Source organism: Notolabrus celidotus, chromosome 4 (assembly GCF_009762535.1).
Source record: "Notolabrus celidotus isolate fNotCel1 chromosome 4, fNotCel1.pri, whole genome shotgun sequence".
Classification (NCBI taxonomy): Eukaryota; Metazoa; Chordata; class Actinopteri; order Labriformes; family Labridae; genus Notolabrus; species Notolabrus celidotus.
The window spans coordinates 19,387,319-19,402,376 of record NC_048275.1 but is presented as its reverse complement, the minus strand read 5'-3'; positions in this window follow the sequence as shown (position 1 = coordinate 19,402,376).

Genomic DNA, 15,058 nt, shown 5'->3' with positions numbered 1-15,058 from the left:
GTTGATTCCAAAAAAGAGGAGGAGCTTTACTGGAAGCATACCTCAAAACTTTCAGTTCAGTGTGAAGGGCCGGTCAGAGCTAAAAGGAGCTACAGTACTAAAACCTTGAGAGTGAGGTTGGTTTTAGTGGAGCTATAACTCCTGTATGATTTGTTAATGTGGATTTGCTGAGGGGAATTTGAAGATAGAATCAAGTCACAGGTCTAAAATGGGTCATGGCCGAGTGCACCAACAAATTGTGACAGCCAGAAAAGGCAGGTTACAAACAGTGTGGGAACTGAGATGCACATAGTGTGTTCCTCTCATGTTATTTTTTTGACATTCCACTTAAACACACCAATAGGCTACAGGGGACCACTAGCCAATTACAGACATGCACTTATCCATCTAACTGTATCATTTAAATACAAATTAAGATAAGAATATGTGATTGAAAGTTTGAGCTTTCTCTTTCTCTTTTTTCCACCAGTGTTGGTTAAATCCTTGAAAGAGAAGAGCAAAAGCAGCATCGGTTATTAATTAAGTGAAGGCAGACAGAAGACAAAAAAACCAAAACTTTACAACATTTTAATATCATGTAGGTGCCCTCACAAAATCATACACAAACACATGTGTGTATCTATCTCTAATGCAGTTTGTCCAGCCAGATTTACAGCATCCTGGGAAACCTGATGTAGGCGGCCACAAATCAGCGTGACTATGAAATAGAGAGCCACACGAACAATTACACACACACACACTCACACACACACACACACATACACACACACAAAATCTGTTTGACTCATAGATACACAGACACAGCCTTTTGAGCACATATAGACAGGCAAACACACAGACATGTTCACACAGGCACGTGCACATGCACACATGAAATATAGGTACAGCCACTGCACCGCTGAACTGACTCCCAAAGGTGCCCACTAAATTTACTGGCTCCTCTAGCCACTTCAAACACTCTCCATAACTTAGAAGCCAGACGATTTTATTGTTTCATGGAAGAAAGGACGGCAAGAAAAAAAAAAAAGAAGCAAAGAGAGTAGAGGAATGAAAGATAGATGTACTGGGAAATAATTAAATCCTCCTTTGTCTTTGACAATTAAAATTCCTCACGTAGTAATATACACAAAACATATGAATATAAAATACACAAGTGCTAGCACACCGCTGAGTGGACACTCTAAAATGTTCAGCCCATCTTTATTCTCTTGTGGATTTGAACCTAAACTTTGATTCAACTCAGTTTTAGGTTTTTGTTCTTTTTCTTTCTTAAGAATTATCTGAACTTAAGAAAATACTTTTGAAAACTTCATTGGTGTCTCTCCCTCTCTGTTCTCGTGTGTGAACCGCCCTGTGTGTTGTTATCAGTGTAGCTGGTAAAAGCTAATGATGTAGACACCCCTTACTTCCAGGTTATGAGGCAATGAGCTGGTAGAAAGACTTGTAAAAGTCCACTCCAATATTAACATGAAAGTTACACCCAGAGGTAGACTGTTGTCATGCTGCACATCAGCTGTTGCTCAGCTCATTTTTATCATTGATTGTCTCTGGTTTTAGCATTTTCACTATCAATAAGCTTTATTCTAAGGGTTTTTCCAGAAGACTGTCCTGTTTTCTTATTCTAGAAATACTTTTCTTTTGGCAATGAATTAAGAGTAAGCAAGGCTGATGTGTGTAAGAAAACAAAGTGGTTAAAGCGGGTGAGCTGGTGGTTATGCAAGTTAGAATCCCATCAGGGTGAGTAAGAGCAGAGAGGCCCTTTCTTCTTGATGCTTTGCATTTGATACCCTACTTAACATGAATAAACCAAATATCCCAACTGACATTGTTGCAATTATAACTAGGCCTACTGCTTATAGTTTTAGGTTTTTGCCACAGTGTCAACAGGCAGAGGTGAAACGTGCCAGACTTCTTTTGGTGGGTTGATTATAAATGATGTGTGATCAAGTTGTCCCTGGTGTCACTTTTGCTGTTGAAATTAATGAGATAAGAGATACTTATCTCGATACTAGATCTAGATACTAAAAGATATACTTTATTGATCCCATTGGGGGAAATTCTTTTGTTACAACAGCTTACAACACGGTACTAACATATTAAAAAAGAAAACAATAACAATAATTATAGCAATGATAAAGGTAAAATAAAATAAAATAAATATGGCAACTATTACAGATGTATACACACTAGGTACACTTCTATCTGATCAATAGATAGGTAAGTTATTGCACGGATAAAATTGCACCAGGTTTTTAAAAAAAACATACACAGTATGAAGAACAGTGCGATTCAGATGGATATAATAGTTATTTGTGAATGTGCCAAGTCACATAGTAACTGCCATATTGTGTAATGAAAGATGAGAACAGATGATTAACAGGACATTGTAGTGCTGTGCATTGTAATCACCTTTATTATGTGTTTTGTACCAATCAGAATCAAGTGTTAAACACAGTAGTTTATTTTCTGTCTTCAATATTATTGAAAAGTAGAACTAGAGTTTATTATTATTATTTAGAGGTGTTTCGAAACTTCAGAGGAATAGAAGGTGTTTTGTATGTGTGTGGTTTTAGCGTGTGTTCACATGTCAGTTTACAGCTTAAAACTTCTTCTCCGCACTGTTCTTGTCCTAAAACGTTATCAGTAATCAAATACTTTTGCACCTTGGTTGTCCAGGTAAAACCCCAAGACATGAGCACGCACACATGCACACACATGCACACACAGTAACGGGTTAGCTGAGACTTTGTATTGAGCAAACTGAGCTTCCTGGCAGGTGGTCCACCAAATGTTATCTTCTTGACCTCTGTCCCTTAACACACACATACACATGAACACACAAGCGCACAGGCACAGCGGGCAATTCAGTGAGTGAGCAGAGGGGATCATGATGTGATGAGGAGGCTTGTCTGATAACAGGACAAGGATTTATTTAACAAATGTATATATTTATATTTCTATCTATATATATGTATATATTTAAGAGAGAGAGAGAGCATAAAGTTGGTGGTCTCAGCTTCAGCAAACCCTCAGATTGTCTATCCATGTGTGCACATAAGTGTGTGTCTGTAAGTATGTGTTTTTCTTTGCTCCTTTACAGATAGATGTGTTGTTGCGTTCAGCCCACCAAGTCAGAGAACCCAGATGGGATGAGGGATCATATTCTTGATTAAAAATGACAGAAGGAGAGCTGAATTCTTGTGAGTGTGTGTGTGTACGTGTGGCACATGTGAGTACACGCCACACACACTCCCATATGTTGTACCTGCTCACACACTTCTAGAGTTAGGTAGGACTTGGCTCTCATTTCCTGAACAAGTTGATAAATTCCAGATATCCGACCCACCCTGCACACACGCTCTGCACACTGCGTGGCTGGAAAGAGAAATGTGGTCATTTGCAGGAGGTGCGTTCTTATTCTGTGTAATTAGCCTTTAATTAAGCAGGTGGAGGCAGAGGTGAGTCGGCAAAGAGCCACAGAGGAACAATACGCTGTCTGTTCATTTTGTGAAGTGTTAAGGCTCAGGAGTCTCAGTCTGCGTCGCTGTCTGATGTTTGATAGAAATGTCTGGCTTGGACTGATACACAACAACATGCATCTTTAACCTGAAAGCACTGACAGTCAGCAGTATCAGAGGTCAAAAGAGTTTGCCTCAGCATTCATGATGTGATTGGAACTCAAAGAAACAGTCATGATTGTTTCTCATATGGGGAAAAAAATAGATTATGACATGCAGTAGATATCCTACAAATGCTTTAAAAAGTGTAAAACACAATAAAAACTGGGAGATTTGTACCCCCTTGAAATGGTTATTTTTGTCCTGTGGTTGGTTGTTTGTACGTTAATCACAATAATTTACCAGACAAACAGAATATGCTTTGAAACATTAATGTCTCAAATATACATTTTTGTCGTTCTTAGAAAAATCAGACTCTTTTTTTCTCTTGCATTAGTGATTTCAGTCCAATGTTTTGAGCGGCTTTAAATTAAATGTTCAATATGCCATCATGTTTCCCAGAGCATGATCTCTTTCTCTGTCTTGCTCACTTAATACCTTTCTTTTTGTTCACTTCACATTTTTTCTTTTCTCACAATCAATTCAAGTGTAAGGGTTAATCACGCCTGTTCGTCTCCTAAAGTTTCCACCTCAGTTCAACTTTGACATATTCAGCCTGTTTTACTGATATTCGTCTGACATGACAAATTTTCACAGGTCTTTCATTCCAACTGGTTGTTAACAGATGATTAACTCTAAATCATCTGAAATCCATTTGATAAACACATTTTTTCCTGCACTTCAGCAAGCTTGAGACCCAACTTTTTAATCTGTCATATTCCCTAGTATCTAATGTACATATACTAGTATTATTTATAGTGGCCCTTTGATCGAACGTATTTGTAAGTATGAATTATTTTAAAATAGTTAATAAAAAGCAGCAAGGTTTTCATTATGAAGATTAAAAAAAATGTAGGTCATTAATCAATCCAAAAATTACCTGACTTACATAACTTCAAAATTTGCTCTTGTTGGTTTCACTTAGAAAAATAAATGCTTCACAAATTTGTTTATATTACTAAAACTTTGAAGGAGGAAGGTCTATTTCTGCAAATACATGTGAAAGAATTTGGACTTAATCCATGCATGGTTTCATGAATAATGTTGATCCTTTTGTGCCGTTTATGTCTTTACATCTGCTTACAATTAAATATGTAGCTCCATCCTGTCCTTAACCCTCCTGTTATGTTGTGGGTCAAATTGACCTTTTTTAAAATCTATTTTAAGCAATGTATGCCTTCCAAACCAGCTAAATGCAGCATAAAAATCTGGGCAGCATTTGACAGAAGAGGTGTTCATAACAAAAAATTTAATTTAAAATAATCTAAATCTATGTCATGTAAAACTATTGTATTTATATTAAGGGCTTTCCAATATACATTTAAAAAGTTTTTACATTAATTTTAATGAAAAATGAGTGAGTTATTCTCATTGAACCATGATCTGTGAGAATTAAATAACACCAATGGACCAAATCTTGATTTAAATGGTTAGTAATGGAGTTAAAATTTTGATTTAAAAAATGTGTATTGGGATTTTTTGGTATTCTGACACTTTTGGATAATTGAATATGGCCTGGGTCAAATTGACCCAGGAACATCATTGCTGCTCCACTGCTAACTAGCTTCATACTTGGAACCTCATTTTAGTTTTGGACAGATATCTTCCCCTACCAGACTGCCCCAAATATGGAAGAAAATAAAGAATAAAATTATTTGGCTTCATGTATTAAAACAACTTTTTGATCTTCTTCCACTCTGAGCTAACTTTATTTATGTCATGCTGTAAAGGCTCTGTCCATGTGCAATCTATTTCTGAGACAGAAGCTTACAAATCAAATTAAGTGTGCTGCAGACGCCTCACATACTTTCTCTTTGTTTATCACTTTATTTTTTCAAAAATCACCTTGTCTCTGATCAGCTTTAAGCACTGAAACGTGACTTTTTACAGCAGGTAGCATGGAGCAGAGGTTTGCTTTTTTCCTGTCAGATATATCTTTGCCCCGCGCTGCCCTGCAGGCCGCTGCACACACTCCTCAGACTATTTATGGCAGCAGTTAACTCCCAGAGCTCTGGTAAAGAGCTTCAGCAGCAGGTGAAGCCAGAGTTGTAGCGGAGAAGCAGATCCCAGACCTGATCCAACATTACAACACATAAACTAACAGGGATGAAAAATAGCACGGCACAGTCGCACCAGGGTTAAAGATGAAAACGTGTGTTTTCGGTCCAGTAGTGTGATAGCAGATTGATTCCAGACTGAGGCTTTTTTTGTGGATTTTGGAAAGGGAATACGCCCTACCCTGCTTTCACTGTAGCGCTGCTGTTGCAGAGCCTCCATACATTCAAGTGATGTATGTTGCCCAAGAGAGCCACAAACACACTGCGACCTGCAAGTCAGGAGAAAAGAGTAGAGGACAAAAGAAAAGAAGACAACGGAAGAATAGAAAAGAGATCTCTGGGCTGCACAACACAATGTCGTTATGTTGTTGATTGTTCAGTCTGCCACTTCTCTGCTGCTCTGTTCTACTTTACTCTTTTTAAGTGTCCTTTTTCTCTTCCTCATTCCAGCTGAGAGATCCATCCTTCAGGCCACAGACCGTTTCAAACAGCCTTTATTGTAGATCGCTGTTTCTTTTGATTACGGGAAAGTCTCACTTTACCCCACCACTCTGTAGCCAAGGATATCCGATTACCTACTGTTCTGTGAGTGTGTGCGCAAGTTTGCACATACACATGTGTATTTGAATACGTAAACTCACATGCTACATGCATTTTGTTTGTATTTTCGATTGAGGCTCAGATTTCCTTGCCTGAGCCAATCTGCATAAGTACAACATTTCCTTTCATTTCACTTAGACATTTTTGGGCTGTATTGAGATGGATGTATTATGTTTGATGTATCTGTTTGTATTTGTTTGAGACAAACAATCTCATTTACTTTCCAAAGAATCTTTACGTACGAAAAATCCGCCCCAAGTCAATTTATCTCTTGAAAAACATGCTGGTTTCATTTTGAGCTGAAAATAATTACAGGTGGTCAAAACATGTATTTCAAGAAATGCTGAAAGAGCATTGTTCTATACGCTTGCACTGCTTCATAACAGCATCTGTTTATAGGTTAGCATACATGCTAGTTTAGCTGTGACACTGTGAGGAAAACGGTATCTACCACTAATAAAGCTGAAATACCTTTTTAAATGCATGTCCAAATGCCTTTCACAACCACATTTGGAAAGCCTAACTCAAACACTGAGGATAAAGTTGCGTAGTGTTTAATAAATTGAACCTGACTGGTCAATAAAAGCCTGCCGTCTGCTTCAGAGGGGGCAACCAGGGGTCAAGGGTGCAGCCGCCTGATCCAGACAGACAGCCTCGATTCTGTGTTTTCGGCAAAACACAAACGGGTGAAATTCATACTTCAGCAATGTCAACTTCCCTCTGCAGGGCTGTCACTTACAGCACAGGCTAAGAGAGAGAACGAGAGGATATATCCTGTATCATTTCCTGTTCTTCCTAGCCGTGTCTTTCTGACCTTGTTCATGATACGCCTCTGCGCTTCTCAGTATCCTCCTCCCTGTCACTTTTATACCTGATTCTGTCTCCCAGTCTGACTGTCTTACTTCTCGATGCTCTTTCTATCTATCTGCCTGTCTTACCTTCTCAGCTCTACCTGGTTCTCTCCATCTTTTTCTCTCCTTTCTCCTACATTAAACTTGCAGCCTGCAGCTGGCAGAAAAAGGAGGCACATCGTGGATTTGCCAAGTTGGGTACATTAGCTCTCCTTTCTCTCTCTGGGCGAGCAGCCATATGCCGCCTCTCCCTCTACACCCATTTTTGACCACACGGTCAAGAGGGAGTGTTTTCTGTTGGTCTTGGCCTGCGCTTTCAAAAAGCCTTTCCTTCACCGTGTCTGTCTGCGCCGCACGTCTGACGAAAAACTCAGACCCCTTTTTTCCAGCCAGAAGTGCGAGTTCTGGCATCATACACAGCCCTCTGCCCCCCTCCACACACAGCCCCCTCTCTGAAACACCAAATGCTTCATGTTCAAGGCAGGCCAGAGATGAGGGAAAAAAATAGAGTATATTTATGAAAACAAACTGGACGAGAGCAGTTAAGCTTGCAGATATACACCAACAGGAAAGGTGAGAGGCAGGTAAATGTAAACGTTCATTACATTAGCATCGACTGCCAGCCCTCTGATGTGTGTTCCCGGGTTTCTTAAAAGCTCTCCTCTGACCAAAGTCTCGCTTCTTCTAATTCCACACAGAGCTCTGGGAATTTATTCAATTACCTCAAATGATCACATAAGAAAAAGGGCTGTAGATTCTGCTGAGGTGCACAGGATAAGCTTTCACGGCTATCTACAGAATCTCTTTAATTCACCCAAAGTGTGTGTGTTTTCAAACGTCAGAGTGCCTCAGAGCTGCTTTTTCTGCTGAGTCCATTAAAATTGCCCACATCCCACTTTTTATGAACAGGAACAGTGATGAAACGTGGAGTCAACCAGTGTGGATAGATGTAACGCAATAATCAGTTTATCACTGATGTGTTCCCTCTTATTTCTCGCAACATCAGCTGTTGTCCTTTTTAGGGACAAGAGAGTAACTTTGTTTCTTCTCTTCTCAAAGAATACAGCACATTTAAGGCATATTTTAATTTTCAATTTTTTATAATTCAGTAATTTTTAAATTATTCAAAGACATGCAGAACTGCTGCTGCTACATGCATGTTTAATGTACGCTATAGGGATGTAACGGTATTGTACAGAGACTATCATCCCATGTATGCTCATCATCTCGCTGCCTTGTGGCGGATGTCAGTGTTAGAAGCGAGGAAGAGAAAGATGATTGTAAAATTGTGGGCACTTTATCGGTTATTGAATCTGATGTGTGGTAGCATGTTGGTTTCCTCGTGTTGAGCAATGAGAATGGTGTAAAGGTGATGGACAAAGAAAACAAAACAATATGCAGACACTGCCAAACTGCAGTGACCTACACATCAGGGAATACAAGTAATAAGAGAAGCCCATTGACAAATCATCACCTGACAATACTCATGACAATACTTTATTCAAACACTATGACCAGCTCTCTATGAAGAGATCAGACAGTTTCACAGAGACTCAAGCAAGCAGAGGGGATCTCACTCACCATAGGTGGACTTCACAAGCTTTATTACTATCATAGCACATATTAGGAAAAGTGAATGAGAATTTAAAGGTTTTGTCCTACAGGCACAGATTCTATTTCAATCACACACTTGATCCAACATGGTGGAGGTTTCAAAATACACTGTTTAGTAGATGTGATACTGTGAGTATGACTTGTTTTGTTTACAAGGTCCAGATGGTTCACAGTTACAAGAGGGACTTTAAGGTCATTTGACCCATCTCATACCTTGCCTCCATGTTCAGAAATGGCACTTTTTCTAATTTTTTAATTTAGTGATCAATATTGCAACATGTAGATTTTATAATAGTATCGTATTGTGAGATTTCTAAATCGTTAAATCCCTAATAAATGCATAAGAGTTTCTAAAGTGGAGTTTAGTGTATATGTCTAAATGATATTCCTTTATTCTCCGTCCACTCCACAGAGAACTCCACAATTTCAATGCATTCTAGCAGATGTGCTAATTTATAATAAATATAAAACAGGACAAATGTTTTATATCTCTAATTATCTTCATGTTTTACTGACATACTAACTTTTCTACAAATTTTTCAATATTCCATTTAAGTTGGAAAAAGTGAAATGTGTGTGAAACACAGAGTGTAAAACGCACATTGTCCCTCCTCTCCTGACAAACAGTTTAGAGTTTTAAAGCTCCATCTAAATTGAGGTTAAAGAGTATTCTTTCACCTTTACAAGACTCTGACTGAACATGGAAACACCACCCAGACAGTTACACATATGCACACACACAGTGTACACTCCAGGTGTACACACACACACACAAACACGGGGCGTGTGTTAATGAGTGTGTACACTCCTTCTGTTTCACTCTCTTTTCCGCCCCATCAGGGAATATAAAGTTTAACAGGCGTTTTGCTATCAGTGACCCTGAGGAGGAAACACACTCACCACCGAGGAAGAACGCTAATTACCCCAAACTATGTGTGTGTGTATGAGTGTGCAAAGTGTGCATGGATGCATGTGTTTAATAGCAAAGTGAGGAGCAAAGCACACATTGATGTTAAAGTTCAACACAGGACTGAGGGGTAGAAGGGGGGTGTTTTAACTATGTGTGTCTTTGTGTGTGAGTGTGTGTGTGTGTGTATGCGCGTGTGTTAAAGAAAAGGTTGAGGTTGTGAATTGGTAGGTGGGTTGGGGTTGCAGGCTAATTTATGTCAGCACTATAGTGAGCTCCTAGATTTATTGATGGTAAGGCAATATGGAGAGATCTACTTCTTCAAAAACACTTTGCAGCTCTCCCTCTGCCACACACACACACACACACACACACACACACACACACACACACACACACACACACACACACACACACACACACACACACACACACACACACACACACACCTTAATGCCCTCCACCTCCCACTCTCTATTATACAACTTGTCTGTCTTTCACACCGAGCCCGACTGTAACTGTAGAGGGTGTACTGCTGCTGTGCTGACGCAAAGGACATATGGTCCCTAAAGAAACCATTAGAAGTATTGAGGGGATGGATTCCCCACTCTTACACACACACACACATACATACACACACATTCATGCACATAAACGCACCATGCACGGCCCATATTCCCCCCTTAATCCATCCCTATAAAATGACAGAATTCTTTACATTTGTAGAGGGATTAGAGGAAGAATTGTCCTTTGGAGGGAGAGTAAATTCACAATGTGAGACGGGACAATAATTTGTAAACGGGACTTATGGGAGTATCAGGACAAGGGAGGAAATGAACTGTAAATTTTTTTGGAAGCAGTGTCTTTTTGCTCTGCATCAAAACCCCAAGACTCTATTTTGCACTGCCTCTGTTCAAGTTTGCACAGATATTTATGTGCATAGTTTTGCATTTTAGTGCTCAGGATACCCCAGAACTTCCTATGTTGGAAAAAAACTAACTATTTCTATATAATCACATATACAACTTTTGTTGAAGATGTTTTCTTAATTATTTTTCTCATCTTGCTTTAAAAGTAAAAGTGAAACCCACATGCTTTCTTCAATTCACAAGTAATGTCTGTCCTACTGTGTACATGAACATCTTTAAGTGTAATGGCCCCGAGTGAAGATGGAGCAGAAAAAAACTTCAAAGTCTTGCTGCAGCATTTTTATATGCAGGCCTGCGTTCTCTCCCAGCCGTCGTCGTTTCAGACAAGCTGAGGGCTTATAAAAGCCATGTTAGAGTTATTATGTACATCCTATCTGCTTCAGCCTTCACTGACCCGCCAACCGTGTGTTTGTGTATGTATGTATGTGTGTGTGTGTGTGTGTGTGTGTGTGTGTGTGTGTGTGTGTGTGTGTGTGTGTGTGTGTGTGTGTGTGTGTGTGTGTGCGTGCGTGCGTGCGTGCGTGCGTGCGTGCGTGCGTGCGTGTGTATGTGTGTGTATGTGTGTGGTCATTAAGGCAGAGCTACAGTGGAATCCGTTTACTCTCAATAATTTCGCCGTTTGGTTTTTGTGAGCCTGAGAGGAGGAATGAACATCCTGACTTTATTGGCCATCAGAGGGCTTGAAACATGCACGAGTGTGTGTGTGTGTGTGTGTGTGTGTGTGTGTGTGTGTGTGTGTGTGTTATGTGTGTTGTGTGTGTGTCCTTGAGTGTGTATGTCGGGAGTGCAAGTTTTTTTGGCCAAGTGAGGCAATTTTGGTCTTTAAGTATCTCATGTCACTTCACCTCAAAAGGGGCAAGTAATACAAGAGCAACACACAAACACTTATATATGTAGGGACACATACACACAACTCACAAACACTGCAAAGACTTGAATTTAACTGAGGGATTTGTTCTTGAACCCAAATTTTAAACACTGGGTTTATATTCAAATACGAGTCATCGAAACACAAAAAATAAACAATACAGACAATATATGAAGTTTCAAAATGAGATTAAAGTTCTCAAGTTTAATTCTTTATGTTTGAAGCTCTAATCATTTCCTTCCCTTCAGCTGACTCACTCACTATTATTTTGCGCACACATCCATGTCCCTCAAAGCCCAAATTAAACAAATGACTAATGACGGAGATAATGAAATCAAAGGATTGAATCCCCCCTGGACGGACTCACTGACATGCTTACAGAAAAAAAAGAACCTCAAATGCACATAGTTGCTGTTCAAAAGCAGCCTAATGCCTTTAAGTCGAGTAAGATGTTACCTGATTGGCTCTTCGGGGTGGTCCTCTGATTAACCTGAGCAGCCAGAAACCCAACCACTTTGATCTGTGATTGGTGAGGTCACTTGATGAGGTCAGCCGGCGTCTGCAGGGGAAACTGAGCGGGCCGGTGATGAAGTATTTGATGAGCATCATTCCAAAATGAGACATGACACCTAATTTCAGAGAAGAAGAAAACTGATTACCGGCATGCATGAAAGTGGAACTTCTATTGATTCAGATTGAATTCATCAACCAAACACACTTCATGACTGCCAAAATCATCCGGGTCATACAATCAGAGGGATGTTTGAAATGGTATTCATTTAGATACAAGGTTTGGTGATGTAGCTGAAATCAATATTGTGATACAGATAGGTTTTCTAGAATAGACATTCTGTGTATTATGATTGAGGGATTGTGTCCAAAATCCTGGACAGTACAAAGCAGTCAAATCTGGTTGTATCTTTTGTCACAACTTCTCACTATAAATCTTGATTCATCAGCTTTCTGTAATTTCTATCGTTCAAATTAAATCAGAATTACAGTTGAAAATTGATCCCTTTTATAATAATAACATCAAAAGCCTATTCATGAAAGTAGGACTTGAAAGTCACCGATTCATTGATAACTGATTTTGGGTTTGCAAGTCTATTTTTAATCATTTATGTATCTTTTGGATTTTTTTCATCATATTTTAAAAATTATTCTGCTTATTTTTTATATATACATAAATGTTGCCATTTGATGCATTGTGTCAGAGTTAGCTTGGAGCTAACCAACATCTTCAGTGTCTTTGCAGGTCAAAATGAAAACATCACATATTGTAGGTACAAAACTTCACGGAAAAAAGTAGACTACAACATGAGACACATGACACACAGCAGTACATAATAATCACACTCATATACACACTTTAACAGACTCAGATATCAATGCACACACAAGTTAAGTCAAGTTAACGGCAGTGCTGTAACAATGGTTACAGAGTGAAGTGTCTTTTCGCATGTTTTTCAGTTGATGATAAAGTTGCTGTCTTAATGTCACCTGAAAAGGAATCCCATTGTGCAGTCAGTTTTCTCTGTGAATACTGTCTGCCCAGGGCAATGCAGACAGTAAGATAAGATAAGATATCCTTTATTCGGCCCACAACGGGGAAATTTAAGTGTTACAGCAGCAAAGTAGACAGTGTAAAACAGTATAAAGCAAACAATAGCCTATAAAAAAGTAATTATTAAAAAGTTAATAGCAAGTAAATTAAAGAAGTAAAAATAAGCATATCTTACAACATATATACACAACGTATATACACAACTAAATAAGTAAATTTACAAATATTTCCAAAACCAATGAAGCGGTGAAAAACGTGCACAGACTTGTAGCCTAGGTATAAACAATGTACAGAACAGAACTGGGAAGATGGGTAGAAAGACGTATTGCACATGTAAGAAGAGAAGGATGAACTGAGATGAAATAATTATTGCATGTTAATAAATAGATTGGGGAAATATTGCACATGAGTCCGTTTTGGTGATGTTATTGTTATTGGTTATAGAGTCTGACCACTGCAGGAAGAAAAGACCTGCGTTATCTCTCCGTGATTATAAAGTTGCTGTCTTAATGTCACCTGATAAGGCATCCCATTGTGCAGTCAGTTTTCGCTGTGAATACTGACTGCCCAGAGGCGTTCAGTAACATCTCTTATTGATGGTATTCTTGTGGATTTTATAGACTTCTCTTTGTGAAAGAGAACAAGTGACATAACAGAGGTGAAGCCAAAGCATTGAAAATCTTGTACATAAGGCACAAGCTTAACAACTCAGGTGATGATAGATTTTTAGTCAAGAATTATTTAGATTTGTTTGGTAAAGACTGTTTCCCCAGCTTGCCCCACTACCTGATACATGCAACATGTGGGAAAGGATCACAGGGTTAAGTCATTAGTGACCAAAAGTGAAATAATACAAACTCTCTGCTTCTCTTTTACGTAAATGTGCTTGTTGTTGTTTTTTTTCTTTTACATCATTTCAAATTTCACTTTTCTATACTGGTTTGGCAAAATACAAACACCTAACTTTCAGCATTGGAAGTTTGAAATGAGCATTTTTTCACCCTAACAAGAGTGAAATAATTTCTGGATAACAATTATTCAAAATACCTATCAGTTATGAAATTATTTGCTGTTGCATTAATTGCAATATACAGAGATTGTTTCCCATCCTGGTAAAACAAAGCTCAGTGCTAAATGCTGCCTTGAATTAGAATCACCCACCTTCCTCTTTTCATCTTTGTCCCCTCTTGTCTTCTGATTTCATTTTTCCTCCCCTGTTGTCTCTCCGTCTTGCCCTCACTCTGACGTCTCTCTTTGTCCCCCCTGTGGCTTCAGAGGAAGATGGACTCTTAACAGCTGTGGTGCTCGCTGCCTCTCCTGAGTTATGTTGGGCTGCTGTCCTCTTGGCTTTTATTGATAATATTACACTGGCTGATGTAAATACGCCTCTGACAGCAACAACCCTGTCTGCCCCCTCTTTCAACTTCATACAAAGCTGGGACCTGACACTATGTGTGTATGTGTGTAATGTGTAGGTCTGAGGAAGATTCACTTTGTATGAGTTTGTGTGTGTGTGATAGTAACTTCCTGACCTCCTTCCCATGGTAGAAGCACAACGCCAGGCTACATGCAGTTTGTAGGAAACGGCAAGCAGAGACCCAACATGATAAACGGCTCTGAGCTTTATGCTGGCTAAAAGAAGATCCTGCCCTCGTGCGTCTATATATTTTTTGTCTGTCTGTCTGTGCTGGGCTGTGACTTCCCACTGTGCTGTAAATAATATGTCTCTTCACGGTTTTGTGTGTCCATGCGCTGCTCACACAGAAACATGGCTGGATTTTGCTGCCACGTCTTATTTCTATGGTGTCGTTTATCTTTCAATCACTCATTTATGTTGTATTGGAAACATCTCAGATTTTCATGATCATAACTGCAAAGGCACAAATAAACTATGAAGGAAAAAGAAACAACTGGAAGATTTCACACACACACCCATATACACACAGCCTTAGAGCCAACAGCTGCGTTGTTAGCACTGATCAGCTTTTTGGTGCCCTGACCTGAAGGTGTAAAGTCTCCATTAATGCCTCATCAATTAGCCAGACTGAACT